This window comes from Sphaerodactylus townsendi, linkage group LG03 (assembly GCF_021028975.2).
Source record: "Sphaerodactylus townsendi isolate TG3544 linkage group LG03, MPM_Stown_v2.3, whole genome shotgun sequence".
NCBI classification, from domain to species: domain Eukaryota; kingdom Metazoa; phylum Chordata; class Lepidosauria; order Squamata; family Sphaerodactylidae; genus Sphaerodactylus; species Sphaerodactylus townsendi.
In genome coordinates this window covers 71,048,057-71,060,625 of record NC_059427.1, presented here as the reverse complement: position 1 = coordinate 71,060,625, position 12,569 = coordinate 71,048,057, and the positions used below count along the sequence as shown (strand labels likewise).

Sequence of the window (12,569 nt, the reverse complement as noted above, 5' to 3'; positions counted from 1 at the left end):
TTATACTATGTATTGTCGAAGGCTTTCACGGCCGGAGCAGCGTAGAAGAAAGGTTAGAGAACACAGTAAGTGTGCTTTCCTGAGCCGTAGTTTTTCCAATTTCCGTGTGTCTTGGAACAATTTCTCCCTGTAGAGATGTTCAATGTATTGTCGAAGGCTTTCACGGCCTTCTACGCTGCAGAGACACAGGTACTATCCCATCATTTCTTGCAGCCAAAAGGACTTTCAAAACACCACAGGCTCACCGCATCTATAACCGCCTAGAATGGTTATACTCTTTCTACCACCCATGGGAAGATACAGATTATGGAAAGATTAAGAAAATTCTAAAGCCTTTTCCAGTTTTCCAGGCCTTTGGTGCATGTTTGGTCTCTTTGAGTCAAGCATACATTACCTTTGGGTCAGATTCTTAATTCTGCATGTATTTTTTTCTCTTCAGAGCTCACCAAGTTGCAGATCAGAGAAGCCCTATGGTTTCTGAGAATGGGCAAATTGTGATGTTCTCCCTGCCTGCGCAGGGAAAGCAAAGCACACTAGTGTGTGCTGTGCTTCATTCACCTTCTCTGCTTCTCCCAACTTTCCCCTACCCATGCAGAAGCAGTTCTGCCCACCCCCCATGAGCATTTCTGAGGGATCAGTGGGGCTTCTTTTTAAATTTTTGAAAAATACTTTTGCTCTATCACTCCTGCAGTAAATTGTTAAATAGGCTTTTTAAAAAACAAACAAAGAGACAGTGAATGACTTCGTAACGCAGAAACGGGGTCAGGCAAAATGGCTGCCAGGTTTGGAGGAAGCAACAGGGCACCTCCTTGCACGTAAATGAGAAAATGGTGGGAGACCCCACTGCAAGGCACAGAGCTGTAACACAAACTGTAAGTGTACACAGGGCCAGAGAGTTTTCCAACTATATGTTACTCATAGTACAATAATTCTTTCCAATTCTCCTTCATCAACAATACTAAGATATCTCATTTAGACATAATAGACCAGGCAGAGGAGGCTAGTCGTGTTGCAGGAAACAACTAGGCTGAGGTTGGCCCCCCAGTATAAAAAGGCTAGCCCAAGAAAGAAAGGTAATACACAAAATCCATCAAAAAAAAAAGAGAACAACTCTATACTGAAAAAGAAAGGTAACAGATGTTGAGCTTTCCTGCATAGGGTGGGGGAATATAACATTGTTTTACAGTGAGAAAAGCAGAATCCCCAAATAATTATATAATTTTTTAAAGTTCACGAATTCACTAGTATAGGGGATAGTATCATTTAGCACTCATCAAATTACCAACAAATGTCCAGGAGATGCCTGTGGTTCTACAATTGGAATAGTAATGAATATGCTATCGCAAGGTATGGGGGATGACATATTTGCCCAGATACAAAAGGCTGCCATTAAAAATGCTAGGAAAATGAAATATCCCGGAGAAAAAGGCTAATGCCAAGGGAAGATGTCCAGATTGTATGGAAGAAACAAGAAAAAAAAATTGTGCTTTTAAAAAGAATGTGTATACATAATGTGATCATGCTGAAAGGCCCTGGGTATCCTCAGATGAGTGCAAGCAATGAGTTTGGCATATATAGGTCAGAAGAGAGTGAAAGCGAGGATTGTGGCACAGTATATGGATCAGCATAGGCCTCATATTAGCACCCCCACTCTGCCTTCTTTGTACTGATGTTCCTAGCTAGCTATTGTCCCAGGTCTTCCAGCCATATGATACACCACTTTGCTCAAAAGACCAGAGGGAGGGAAATATGCACAAGCTGGGGCTCCAGAAAACCTTCTCCAATAGCCCTGTTCTCAATCTAATGGTATTGCCAACATCAATCACAGCAGTACCAACAGCAAAGAAAGTGAGATCCTGAACTGTATTAAAGAGAATGATACAGAAAAGACACTCTTCTATCAATCAGCAGCTTGTTCTCACTTCAAATACTGCATTTGGTTACTGTTATCTTGGGCTAAGCAGCAGGGGAACAGGCAGAGAAAAGGTAGCAGGCGTGCTGACAGGCATCAGGGCAATGTGAGTAGATGATTACATACAGAATATGAATACCAGGGTTCTAGTCAGGGCCTGCTTTAGGGTATTTTGGCACTGAACTATAGGCAAAAACGAGCCCCACCATAGAGGTGTACCACCCATGGGGACATATGGTGTCATATGTCCCCGGGTGGCCCCCATTTAGTCACTGGGGGTGGTGGAAAATCACCCCACACACTTCTAGCCTGGCCTGGCTCTCCTTGCATCAGCGGCAATACAAGGTAGCGGCTGCAGACCTGTCTCGACCGGCCTGGTGGGCGTGCTTCTGACTGAGGTGGAGGGGGCACGCTATGCAGGCGCTGGAGGCCAAGTGGGAGATGGCACAGCTGCGGCTGGAGGTGCTGCACTGGCCAGCCATGCATGAGGTGTTCTACCTGGGGTTGACTGAGCTTCAGCTGGGTCCTCCCTGGCCTCCCGCCATGGCTTGGCTTGGCAGGGAAGACCCCCTGTTCCAAGGACCAGGAGGCGATGCATCCTGCCCTGCCCAGGGACCCTGGGTCTGGCTGCTGCTCCTGCCGCTCAGGCTCCTGGAGGGGCCACTTCTTGCCTGTTCACCTGCCTTCTCTGGCCCATGGACCCCTGCAGGCCTCTCTGCTCCCTGCCAGGGTGCATCCCTCTCGCTGGCCAAAAAGTTCCCACGTTGATGGGGAGATGGCTGCTGCCGGTCCACTACACCAGGGACTGGGTTCAAATTCAGACAATGGTCATGGATTTCTACACACCCTCTTTCTCTAGATAGAGAGAAAAAGCTGAAATATTGTCCCCTTCTGCTGCAAACAATCGTTTGGTCGTGGTGGGGGAGGGTGGCCACCCATGGTGAAGGGGACTCAGATTTTGCCCTGGACTACATTTTCTCTAGATACACCTCTGCCCACCCCAAATGCTTGGAATCACTGAATTAATAAAAGGTCCTCAGTGCTGTGAAATGCTAGAGTGAGGTTTCTATCCTCAATACTGTGAACTGAGTAAACTTCTATCCAGTTCATAATCAGTAATCACAAACCAGAGTGCTATTCCACACTTAGTAGTGGAACAAAAACACCCCTCTCACAACAACCCTTTACTTTCATGGTTGCTAAGATAATTTTATCTGAGCTTTGCCTTTGCCTCTTCCACCTTTCCCAGAACTGCCGAAGTACAAAGGCTAGAAAGAGTACAGAGCTGCTAAAAGTCAGCCAGGTTATAACACCAAGTTTTCTCACAGCGAAAGAACTATACTTCTCAATCCCTCGTTTTCTACCCCTCTCCGGTTACTGGTGGTGAATTGCCCTCAGCTTGATTCAGAATTGGTTCAGTATGGATGCGTTTTCTTTGAGAGCAAATTTCCATTCTAAGGCCAGTAATTATGGATTTTGATGACATCACTACTTCTGCTTGGACCTATGCACTGGAGGATATCCCATAATTCCCATTGACGAAGCTGGTTCTTCCCTCAGAAATGTTAGCTATTCATTTTGAGATGAATAAGAGCTATCTACTCATCCATTTCCTCCCTCAGAGTTCAAGAAGATGATGCCCCCATTTTATTTTCACAAAAACACTGTGAAGTAAGTTCAACTGAAAGACAAAGGAAATCTACGCTACCAATGCATATTAATGTAATTATGAAGTGGGTTGTTATTAAGGATTGATAAGGGAATTTTCAGCACCTTCACTAAACTATGAATAGTCTCGTTTCTTTGGGGGAAGCATGATATTTAAATCAGAATTAAGTCGAAAACATACAGTCTGTATAGCCATATCTTACCCTATTTTTAAGAGTTTGTTATTTTTATGAATTTGGTCTACATTAGCTTCTTGTTTGTGATGTTTTTATGACCTCCTTTGATGCTCCTATGATTGCTTTAAGCTATTGAGATATTGTTGACTTGATGGAATGTGGTTTTTATGAGAAAACACCTGGGCAATCTGGGATGATTTTTATTGCTTGGGAGAGTAGTTTTATTGAATACTTTCCTTGATTGATTGTTTAACTTGTGTTTCCTATTATTTTAAGTGTTCCTTTTTCATGTTAGCTGCCTTCAGCGGGCCTCTTGAGAAAGGGCAGAGAGATCATCTAAATAAGTCTTGTCTACCTCAAGATCACATCACGAGTCTCAGAGATTTGAACCTGTATTTCAAGTCCAACATGCGATGAAAACAGGCACAGTGAATCTTAATTCACTTGAAAAAGTGAGTCAGCCCAGTGCTATTGTAGAATAAGAAAACTGGAAACTATGAAAATCCATGACACAGAGCAGCTTACCAATAACAGATAATAGTAGCAAGTGGACAACCTAGCAAAGCTCTCTCTACTGAAGTACATATCTGAATCATGCACCTCAGGAAGATAATTGAGTTTGAAGAGCATGGCTGGCATTTAAACATAAAAAGAAATGCAATCTCAATTTTCAGAGAATTAGTTGAGCAAGCAACCTTGTTGGAGCCCACAGGTAATTTCTGCTAATGGAAGGGAGTAGGCAATTTTCACTGATGGCCCCCTCTTCTGTTGCAGACCCATGATTTCCCCCATGCTGTTCTGTGGTCCCCGGTCTTTCAAGGGCTGCATTGTGGCTGGATTTCTGAGATGAGCAGGTGGGAGAATCAAGGAAGTCCTGCTCCAATTATGGACATTCCTTCTATCAGTGGAGATTTTCGGTGGGATCCAAGCCATTGAGCCCATCTTCCCATAATGCACACAAGATATCTGAATAAAAGTTTGTATCTATTGTGTGGTTCCTATCTGTTTCCTGGGTCTTCTCACTGCAGTTTCCTTAGTTGACATGATAGAAGGAATGTCCATAATTGGAGCAGGACATCCTTGAATCTATCTATACTTAGCAGTATTACGCTGATATGTTGTCTTTAATTGAATTTAAATGATCAAGGGTTTCATGAAGTTCTTAGAGTGATATTTTCTAGAAAATCAGATGGTAGTTGGCATGTTTGATCTTTACCACTGTTGATCAATTATCTGTTCTCAAGAGAAAAGCTACTTTGACTATTTCTTTTCAAAAAGCAGCTCACACTTAGATTTGCAAATGCTCGTTTTTTGGACCTCTTTAACCATCACTGTTCAGACACTGCAGCCAGAATTCCTAGATTTTTGTAGAAAGAAGAACATCAAATAGACCTTTGCTGCTCCAAATTATCCTGTGAAGTCTGACCTGAATTACATGTTCCATGGGAACAGAGCCCAACTGAGCATGATGCTTGTGACTTATCAAACCATTTTTCACTTATATGCCCCTGCAAGATTACACATAGGAACTGTTATACTGAATGCCTGATGTACAGAAGAACAGGATTTATTGAGTCCCAGACTATAAATAAAAATAATGAAATCAATGTACAAATTCACACCCTATGTGTTCCTTGTTGTATTTAGGATTCTCTGGAACTTTCAGCTACCAAGTGATGAATTCATGAGATACTTCCACACAGGGTTCCTCTGACTTCTGTCAAGTAGGCCGAATGTATTCTGGCCCAAAATCCAAATTATGGTGGTTAAAATTCAGTGCATTTAATGGCTGACAAATGCTTTCCCAAAAGCTTTCCCCCTGTCTCATAGTACAGTTAGCCTTGAGTATTGATTTTGTACCTGTAATGATTTTGTCACAATTTCAGAGACAGAGACACAGTGATGTAACCCCAAAATTAAAGGTTCGATTGCAAAGGGACCACTTTTTTTGACTGAGCCTTCAAACCCATCCAACAAGCATTCTAAACTGATAACGCTTCTGGGGGCTCCATGAGGGAAATGACTCCCCTTATCAGATCAAAAGAGATGCCAAGAGCTATTCCCAAGTGGGATCATTTCTGATCCTCCATCAACTAAGTTTGGAAACTGAGAATACCTTTTAAATAGCATATGAAATGGTTCGAATAAGGCAGTGCTTCTCACAGGGTAGACACATTTCTTTTGTCTTGCTAATCACTCTGACCCACATGGGTTGAGAGGTTTTCAAAATAATTCAAGAAACGTGAAACACCTGTTTCCGAAAGAGAAAACTTTTCCAAAGGCGAAGAGTCCACCCCATGAGCAGAGATGTCTCTTTCAAATGATCTTCGGTGGTGACGGTGGTGGGAATTATTTTTTGACGGCAGCCTTTCATTGGAACGAGGAACTGTGAATGTGTAAAAGGGACTACAAATACTGTATTTGTCTAAGCCCCTTAGGAAATGAAAACTCAGTGCCATGAAAAATATACCAAGATTTGTAAAACTGAATATACTGTAGGTTTGGTTTTAAAGAGAATGGGAAGGAGAAGAACAAGTTTTCTTCCCTGCAGTAGTATGTCATTGGGGACACAAAATGTGTTTTCAGCCCGCTTCATGTTAATGTGCCAAAAGCGCAAACCATCCGCATGAACGCAGCTCAGCTGCTATGCATAACAGAGGATGATGGAGTGAGAAAAAAAAAATATAGGACCAGGGGCATAGAAGAATGTGCAGCTGAACAATAGGGGAACCATTTCTGTGAAAGATGGAATCGGGTATTTGGGGCTACTTGAGTTGCTGGGTCAAGGAAAGAGTAGGGTTTGTGCATGCAGACTTACTTCAGTCATAAAGCTACTGTTTTCAGTGGGCTTTGGCTGAAGCAACTCTGCACAGGACAGCACTGCCATACTACCTTTGCTCTGGTGGAAAAAGGCCGGGGACAAATTAAGCCCAGGTACCAAGGCTGTGCTTCATGGTTCAGTCAAAGGCGATGGTGTGAATGGAGTATCAGTACCAAGGTAATATATTTTTTCTCTCATACATGAAAACGCAACTTTGAAAGCTATTCATTGTTTATCCCACTCTTCATCCAAGAGCATGATTCAGCCCCTCTATTTTATTCTACAACAATCCAGCAAGTATAGGTGAGACTGAGAAACAGAAAAGGGGGACTAATGTCACCCAGTGAGATTTGCAGCCAAATGAGAACTTCAACCACTGAATAATACAACCACTACACCGTTGTGATCCTCAGCTCAAAAGTAGCATTCCTGTTCATGGGTCTTTTCTGTGAATGCACATAGATTTTGCAACTGGATATTATGCTTTTTCACTTGCATGCCATTTCCTACATTTATCCCTGCAACATTAGATTTTGAGAGCGTAATCTGGGAGGCAGGTATGGAGAATTCTGGATTCGCTGATATATGCTAGTTGCAGGGTCCAAAGAAAAGATAAAGCCATATGCAGATCATTTCGTGTGTGTGTGTGTGTGTGTGTGTGTGTGTGTGTGAGAGAGAGAGAGAGAGAGAGAGAGAAAACACACACATAATGCTGAACGTGTCGGATGAAAGAGCTTGCAATATATCTCTATGGGGCATGGACCCCAAGTAATGTGAAATTGTGGATTCCATCTTTTGACCCAAATAACTTCTCAGGAAAAAGGTCCATTTGAATGTTTATATATGCACATGTAAAATTTTAATCTCTTTTCTTTTAAAACTAGAGGCTCATAGAAGGGCTCAGTTCTGCCCATTATGTTAAAACAATTAAACATTCTCATGAAAGGATTATCAGACTTGTTCAAGGGGGAGCCACAGGAAGCATCATGATCCCATCATGTTGGTAATGAGTTCTCCAAGGAAGGGTTACTTACGAAAGGACAAATCCACTCACTACATGGCACACCAGTGTGATACTAGCAAGGCAAGATTGGCTGTTTAATAATCCTGCACTTGCTTATGTGGGACTCACTGAAGTCAGGGAGGCATCAAACTGCTCTAGTAAGTAACCTATTACATTTTCATCATATCCTTCAAAAACTTCAGGTTCTTCCTTCCCTATTTTATCCTCATAACAATCCTGTGAAATAGGCGCTAGGGCAAGAAAAAGTGCTAGCCTCAGGTCATCCAATGGGCTTCTTAACAGAGTTTTGAATCCTGGTCTCTTTCATCTGAAATGCTAGTGTTCTGTGTTTGGAAACAGCATCTTACTATTTCATTGTGAACATTTTGGGGTGTCTCTAAGGAAACGTCACAGTAGAAATTCATTTCTTAATAAAACTCTTATTTTTAAAAATAAAACTTTTATTTTCACTTTTAAAATGTAACCCACACATAGTTTCATAGTTGTTTAAGGATTGCTGAGATGGAGCAAAGTAGACAGAATTGCTATGAAAGCAGCATGAGCTAAAGGCTGTAGTTCTGTGTGAAGTACAAAACCTGGGTTACATGCTTTAATCCACTTAATTGATAGATTAAGGCAGCAGTTCTCAACCTGTGGGTCGAGAGCCCTTTGGGGGCTGAATGACCCTTTCACAGGGGTTGCCTAAGACTCTCTGCATCAGTGTTCTCCATCTGTAAAATGAATAAATGTTAGGGTTGCGGGTCACCACAACAAGAGGAACTGTATTAAAGGGTTGCAGCATTAGGAATGTTGAGAACCAGGGGATTGAGGGATCACCGTTAATCAATAAGGGCAATCTGTGGGACCTCAAATTAAGAGTATCCTTTATTTTTAAAGAAAATGTTGGGATCTGTGATAGAGACTGAAAATGAAGATACTAAATACAACCTTTCCTTCTAATACTGAGAGGCAGTTTTATGTACGGTAGAAGCCATCTTACCCACATTTCAAAAATTCACCTATTATGATGTTTGACAGTATGTAAATTTATTTACACAAAACTGTTTAATCACTTAATTAAAAGGCAGGTGATCAGTTAAGTAAAAAGTCTTTAATTAGTTCACAGCTCTAATGAGAATGAAAACAACAACAACCCTTCACCACTCGCAGCTGTCGGGATCTGTCTCCGATGCCCAGGTGAGCTAATGTGGAGTTTTTCCTACCTATGCAACTCTTTCTCCCCCCAGTTCCCCAACCCAGTCAAAACATGCTAAATACAATGTCAGAGTCGAGTCCATGTGGGTTAGTAGCAGACAAGGAGTATTTTTCTCTTTTGGGGAGTAGGGATGTTCGAGTTGATTGTTCTCCAGCAGATATTGTACTCCAAACAACAGTTCCTTCCTCAGTCGAAAGGAATGGCTTCAAACCAGTGCCAGCAGGTACCGAGAAAGAAAGCCCGCAGGAGAAGTAGGGTCAGGGGCCAATTAGCGCTTTTCGCATGGTAGTTAAGCAACTGCCTGGCCTTTAATTGCTGTGCAAACAACATGAACAGAGGGGCTCAACAAAGTGGCATTTGGAGGGTGGTTTAAACGGGCACAACCGCTCTCGATCAACCAAAGGCGTTTGATTATCGGGGACTGCAAAAGTGTGCAGGAATGAACGGATCAAAACCGCGCCGTTTCCGAAGGAATAATTTCTGATGCAAATCTAATTTAAACGACTGCTCCGCGCTTCCTCCCCTTTGATTCACTTTCTTAAGCCACGGAAAGGCCAGCGGGCTCCCATCCCAAACGAACCAAAGTGAACTGCCCCGGCCGGGGTCAACGAGTCATCCTCCTCTCCGGGCACCCTTGCAGCTGGCAGCGACCCCACCGTCCCCCCAGGGCCGGGCGCCCAGGGCCCCCTCCCTCCTGGCGTTGTTTAAGCACGCCTGCGGGCTGCTGCTGCTGCCGCCTTGTAGCCACACAGCGAGCCTGCGGTGGCGCCGGCGCCACGCGCTTCAGCCCTGGGGCAGGACACGAGGCGCCCGCAGCAGCGGCAAGGCGAGAGACACGCATGCGGCGGGAACACGCGGGCTGGGGCTCCCACGCACATGGCCAGTCACCGGCGTGTGTGTCCCTCCCCCGGCCTCCACTTCGACGCCCGTCCTGTCTGGACGGCGCCCAGATCTGCCGAAGAGCCCGGCGAAAGCTCTGCCCTTCGCGGGAGTCTGGAGCCTGGATCTGCAGGGAAGCGTGAAATGCCTCCCGCTCTCCCCCCCCCCACCCCCACCCCCGTCGCGCAACTGAGCCCCAATCTTGGAGTTGTGACATTCGCTGTTGTCATGGAAATGAGCGCCCGAGTGTGAGTTAAAGGGCGGGGAGAGGAAATCAAAATAGCAGGAGCTGCCGGGCGGGGCGGGGGGGGGGGAAAGGGGGTGTGGGAAATCTGCGCTCGCCGCCGCTGGTGTCACCCGCGCCGGTTCGGGTTCAACAGATGGCCCCGTCCGCAGCCACTAGTCTCCTTCGGACCCCCGCCCGCCTCCTCGGAGATGATCGAGCCAGGCGGCTGCTTTTCTCTTCGGCGCCTGGCTGGGATGGGAAAAAAAAGGGGGGGGGAGTTTCCCCCCTCCTGCGCCGCTTGGGGGGGGGGGGGCTGCCCCATTCCAAGGGCTGGGGGTGTTTGCGCAAGTCTAGGCAGCCACCAGGCACCCCGAAGGCTGGGCCCGAAATCTGCGGGACAGCTGCCTGCAAGAGAGCGCAGCGCCTGCCGCTGCCTTCTCAGGCGCACCAGCAGCGGCTCCAGCCCTGGCGCGTCTTCCTTCGGCCCCCGCCGCCGGGGACCAAGTTTCAGCTGAGGAGCCCGCTCGAACTCTCCTCGGACACGGGGCGCCCCCCGTACTCCCCCGGGGATCCTGAGCTCCCTCCCCGTCTCAGACAGCGCCCCTTCGGTTCCCCGCTGAGCCCGCTTTCGAGCCCCGATTAGCGGCAGAGTTTGCCGGGATCGCGCAGGGAGCGGAGAGTCGCCGCTGGGGGAGAAAGCTGCAGCTCCCGAGAGTGCCTTGCCCAGGCGGAGGGAATCAACCCCGCGCGTCCCAGCCCCAGCAAGCTCGCAGGTCGGACCGCAGCAAGAAGGACGCCTCCCGCCTCCCAAGCTTAGCGCGCCAGGCCCCTGCCCGAAGCTCCCCGCCGCCAGCAGCCCCTTCTTGCGTCCCTCTCCTCGGGGCACCAATAGTTTCCAGGCTGGACTCAGCACATGTCGATCCACAGCCCACTCCTTCGACGCGAGCTCCAACCGCCCTCCTCCCTTCGCCACACTGCAGCAAGCATGTGCTCTCCGCGCCGCGCCACCACTCACCTGCAGATCTGCCCCGACCGCTGGAAGAGATCAGTGGTGTGGGAGCCTCGGGGGGTTTTCCTCGAACACCTCGGGGGTGGGGGGGGGGCGTGTGTATGACTTTTCGCCCTCTCCGTGCGGCGCTCGTGCCTTCCCGAGGGCGATCCGGACGCTTCGGTAGACGCTCCGGTTGTTTCCGGCGTTTGGGTGGCTAACGGGCTGCGAGGGAAATTGCTGCGTAGCAATCCGCCTTTAGGATCCCGTCGGCTGAAGCTGGAGCCGAGAGCGCTCGGTGCTCCGCGGCTCCTCGCAAGTTGAGCATCTCAGTTGAGTTCCAAGTGGGAAAGTTACAAAGGATGAAACTGACAAGGACCCGCCCAGGAAGGGTAGGGCCACTGTCAACTGACGTCACCCAGAAACTTTGAGCTCCTCCCATGGCTTTTGAAAATTGATGCAGCTCACTTTTCTCGGGTTCAGGACCAAACGATGATAAGTTGAGCCACCTTTTGGCTTCCGGAGTCTGATTTGTCTCCAGATGAATAAGGCCTGCTATAAACTATTTGCATTGTTACTATTTGCCCACTCCATTATTTCTGGACAGTTCAAGATAATCCACACCATCTACTACTGATAATCATTTTACAGCACCAAAGTTATAGAATAGAATAGAATAGAATAGAATAGAATAGAATAGAATCTTTATTGTGATTGGACACACAAGGAATTTGTCTCCGGTGCATATGCTCTCAGTGTACATAAAAGAAAATACATACAATTATATTCGGTCTGCTTGCTGTTTGCACTTTTGTCCCAGGGCAATGGAATGTGCTGCCTGTGGGAACGATCTCTGGAGACTGCTGGGTCAGGGTGGGTCTTCTTGATCTACAGCAGCATTTGACCTGGTTGATTACCATCTTGTGACCTTTGCTGGCAGTGGAATAAGAGGAACAGCCTTGCAGTGGTTGTTTTCTCTCTCTCTCTCAGGGACAGAGGGATGGCTTTAGGAGAGAGGACCTTGTCACACCACTCATGGGTGGGTGGGGCGCCTCTAGGAGCAATCTTTTCCCCAATGCTATTTAACATCTATGTATGCCTTCTAGCCCAGGATGCTGAAGACACCCAGTTATATCTGTTGATCAGTGGCTGACCAACTGTCACTCCAGACAACTTGACCAGTTGTTTGGTTGCTGTGCTGAGGCAGATAAAACAGAGCCAGCTGAAGCTAAATCTGATGAAGACAGAGGCTGAGCAGGGTCTGTGAGCGGTTACCAGCTCCTGGCTCTTGACAGTGTGCAGTTAGCGCTGAAGCCATCAGTCTGGGTGTGAGTCTCGTTTCCTCCCTTTCAGTGGAGGTTCAGGTCACAAACGTGACCCAACTGGCATTTCCCCATCTTTGCCAGGCCAGGCAACTGATACCTTATCTGTCTTGCCCTGACTTGGGTATGGTGATCCAAGCAACAGTCACCTCCAGACCTGATTGCTGTAATTTGATCTGTGCAGGGTTGCCCTTGATCCTCATCCGGAAGCTCCAGCTGGTCCAAAATGTGCCCGTTCAGGTCTTTATCAGGACACCATGGGGAGCCCACTTCCATTCCAAGGTCCTAGTTTTAACGTTTAAAGCCCTTATCTGTATGGAACCAGCATCTCTTTTATAATTGTATTTTGTTTAAATTG

At 46.6% G+C, this 12,569-nt stretch overlaps 1 protein-coding gene across 1 annotated transcript in view; it reads right to left on the bottom strand.

Annotated features, from left to right (window-relative positions):
• CAMKV (CaM kinase like vesicle associated) overlaps nt 1-11,261 on the bottom strand; it is a 71,574-nt gene extending 60,313 nt beyond the window's left edge. The window contains exon 1 of the mRNA XM_048489874.1: nt 10,917-11,261. The gene's annotated coding sequence lies outside the window, so the exon portion shown is untranslated. The remainder of the gene's footprint in view (nt 1-10,916) is intronic.
• Between the last annotated feature and the right edge of the window lie 1,308 nt (nt 11,262-12,569).